Source organism: Chrysochloris asiatica, unplaced genomic scaffold (assembly GCF_000296735.1).
Source record: "Chrysochloris asiatica unplaced genomic scaffold, ChrAsi1.0 scaffold00052, whole genome shotgun sequence".
NCBI classification, from domain to species: Eukaryota; Metazoa; Chordata; class Mammalia; order Afrosoricida; family Chrysochloridae; genus Chrysochloris; species Chrysochloris asiatica.
In genome coordinates, this window is record NW_006408570.1 from 17,352,018 (window position 1) to 17,356,014 (window position 3,997).

The following is a 3,997-nucleotide window of genomic DNA, read 5'->3' on the forward strand; positions in this document are numbered from 1 at the left end:
GCAGATAACAACATATATGCTTAATTAATGTTCCATTTTAGTTGTTTTCAAACTTTATAGAAAGGCATTTTATTACATGAAATCAATCCTGGACTTGCTTTTTGCACGTGGTACATTTAAAATTAAATTGTAAGAACTAGGTTGCAAATTTTAGAAACAAATAAGGGTGATATTGCACACATGATGGCCACAGTTGATGCCACTAAATTGTACATGTGAAAAATGTTGAAATAATAAAATGTTTTGTTGCATGTATTTATCACACACTGAAGAAAGAAACTTCCTCTGGGTTGCCTATAAAAATGTGATTGGAGCTGGAAGAGCGTCCTGAAGAATAATCAGCAGCATTGAACAGAAAGAAGAAAACAAAGGAGGAGAAGACAAACTAAAAATGATTTGGGAATATTGGCTCATGGTTAAGACTAAACTCACAGTCTGTTGTGACATTCTGGATGTACTGGACAAACTACCTTATTCCAACAGTCCAAGATTTTCTTGGCGAATCCAAGGTTTTTTGTTATAGAATGATTGGGGGTTACCACATGTATCTGGCTGAATTAGCCACAGGGAATGACAGGGAAAAAGCTACAGAGAACAGTCTAGTGGCTTGTAAAGCTGCTAGTGATAGTGCAATGAAAGCACTTCCACCAACACATCCCGTTTGCTTAAGGTCTTGCTCTCAATTTTTCTGTATTCCAAAATGAAGCTCTTAATTTCCCCTGACCATGCCTGCAGGTTGGCAAAAGCAGCTTTTGATGATGTAGAACTGGATACTCTGAGTGAAGAAAGCTATGAGGATTCCACACTTACCATGCAGTTGTTAGGTGATAATCTGACATTGTGGACCTCAGACAGGCAGGGGGATGGTGAAGAGCAGAACAAAGGCACCCTGCAGGAAGTGGAAGATGAAAATCAGTATACATAAAAGCCAACAAGATAAACTATCTCTTACCACCGACTCTTCCCCATTCCAATCCTTGGAAATCTGCCCCCACTGTCACTGAGAACCACCAAAACTGACTTTTCCATTAGGTCTCAGAATTTAGGTTCCTGCCCTGTTGGGTTTTTTTGTTTTGATTTGATTCTTGTTTTTTATTTTAACCATTTTCAAATGTTCTTAAAAGCAAGAGTGAATTTCTGTGGATTTTACTGGTCTCAGCTTTTAGGTTAAGACACTAACAGGACTGCACAGAGGCTTTTCCAATGATCCCATGCCAATATATACTAGATGCAGAATAATATCACCCTTAGAAATGGAAGTTACATTTGAAAGCCATTAGACTTCTAGGTGATACAGGTATCTAAAAGAGAGGTTATCACACTATAAAGACATGGTTTTGTATATGCTCTAAACTATACATAGACTATTTTTGTCTTACAAATTTCAGAGCTAATGATTACAGAAAATGATTAAGATAGGGAATGGTCAAGGTAGAAAACCTTGGGAAGTTACAAAGTCCTCCCACCCTGGTCCCAGACTCTTTGGGGATAAGATTATTATTCATGATGACTGTGGCATCTCCCAGGTCTTTTACATTCAACATGGGCCTAGGACCCAGAAGAGTGGACCACCAGTGGAGAAACATCAGTCAGAACCAACTGACTATAAAGAAGGGCTGAGGAGACACAGGCAGCCTCTGCTCTTCACAAAGGGTACCCAGTGAATGAACCCCCCTGTTTTAGAGATGCCCAATTCTAGTACGTAGCTGTGGTTTAATGCACTAGACTGAAAAGTTGGTTTGAACTGCAAGGTCAATGGTTCAAGCTCACCAGTCACACCTCAGAAACCCTATGCAGGGTCCCTATGAATCAGAAACAACTTTATGGCACATAACAACAAATGCCTCTCTGGTCCTGGTAGAAGACAGCCAAGGCCACAGGTGATCTGAGGTTCCCTAGCCTGCTCCTGGAGGAAAGTAGTTTGGGGACTGAGGGAAGAACTCTCAGCCTGTCTCAGAGATAGCAGGGGAGCTAAAAACAAATCCAAGATGTGTCCTTCCAGGAGTTTACTTGAGATTACCACAAAAGTGAGTAGTAAAAATAAAGCAGAAAACAGCACAGTGAAATGTGTTACCAGCCTCTCTTTTCTGTTCCACAAAGCAGGGAGAAGTAGTGGCAGTGTGTAGAGTGTTCTGCATGGGGCCCTGCTTGAGAAATCTATGTATCTCACCACACTTCCGGACTTGGGCTGAGGCTACGAGAGAAAATGAAAACTCTGCAGAGAGGAAAGCCCCAGCAAGCCAGCTGTTCATTCAGGTTTCCAGGACAACTGACAATTTCCTCCTGAGAGATGATGGATTTGTGGAGGCCAACAGGTGCTCCACACCATCCCAAATAAGAGGCAACAAATGATAATTGTCTCTGCAGCACTTCCCATGTATTCTCGTCTCATTTAATACACCTCTTAAAAGAGTTACCCATTTGACAGGTGAAGAAACTGAGGCCTGGAGACAGTAAGTTTCTTGCCTAGATTGGCATGACTTAGCTCACCACCACTCATCTGTCTGTTATATTGTGGTGGATTTCATGTTGCTGTGATACTGGAAGCTATGCCACTGGCATTTTAAATACCAGCAGGGTCACCCATGGTAGAAAGGTTTCAGTGAGGCTTTCGGACTAAGACAGACTAGAAAGGAGAGACGCACTACTTCTGAATGTTTAGCAACTGAAAACCTATGAATAGCAGCTTAACATTGTCAGGTATAGTGCTGGAAAAACAATTGTGAGGATGTCTCACAACTGGACAATGTTTCATTCTGTTGTGTTAGGAGTCAGAGCTGACTCAACAGCACCTAACAACAACAGAAGTGACTCAAATTCCTACCTGAGTCTTCAAATACAGTCCAGCGTGCATTCCCTACACAGCCTACCTGTCAAATCTGTGACAGGGAGTTTTTTATGTGCACTCATATGAGTTGTGTGTGATCTATCTGAGAAATACCAGGCATGGTTCATTCCTCTTTCCACACTTTATTTCATAGGAGAAACAATAGTCCTAGTAGACAGAGCTGCCAGAAGCTGCACTCTCTGTGGTTAGCCAACCTCTTATCAAGACTCAAATCCAGGGTTTTTTCCACAGCACCATCTGACCACCACCCTCCTCAGCACATTTGGAAAAAATGATTCAGGTGACAAAGACTCCTGTAATGAGGTGCCACATCTTTTGTGAAGCACTTCAAAGTGGGAACACTGGCCCTGGCTTTCCCCTAGTCTTTATTAAGTAAAGGTCACAATGTTGGTTAAAATTTGAATGCACAGTAAAGGGTTTCATAGGCTGTGTCTGAGATAAGACTTTCTGGAGGCCTCTCTGCAGATCAGAATGACTCTCCCTTTCACACGCTTGGATATAAGGCAGAGAAGTTCTCCAGTTGTAACCACACAAGGGAAGAGCAACTAGTGACTGAACACCAATTAAATTTCAAGCTAATTTCCACTGCCTTACTTGTTACCTGGAGTCCTGGTGTGGCACTGTGGGTTAATGCATCAGACTGCAAAGCCATTTGAACTGCAAGGTCAGTGGTTCAAGCTCACCAGCTGCTCCTCGGAAACCCTATACAGGGTTGCTATGGGTCAGAACTGACTCGACGGCGGCACTAAGAACAACAACAACCTGTTACCTCCTCTACAAACATCACCTGTGTGAACACAGGTGGCTAGCAGGTGATTTCCTGTCATTACTGCTAAGGCTGTTGCTGATCTCTCAGCTCTGGTCCAAGAGAGGGAACCAGATTCATGCGCCAAAGCCCCTAGTACTGAACAGGAAAAGGTAGAAATATTAATTGTCTCTTCCCCACCCAAGAGACAAGCTAGAATGCTAATCAGGTTACTGAATGGGACCAATCCCCCAACCCAGGAGACATGCTAGAATGTTAATCAGGTCATCGAACAAATGGGACCAATACCCCTGGTTTCCCTCCTGTCCTCTAGCAGGTCAGCACCCTAGCCCCTCCCCGATTCTGACCCCATATTAGTCCATGTTGCCCTCCATTTGGGGCTT

General features: G+C 42.9%; 1 pseudogene; it reads left to right on the forward strand.

Moving 5' to 3' along the window:
* The first annotated feature begins 250 nt into the window (after positions 1-250).
* On the forward strand, positions 251-925 carry LOC102833650 (annotated as a pseudogene).
* The last annotated feature ends 3,072 nt before the right edge of the window (positions 926-3,997 follow it).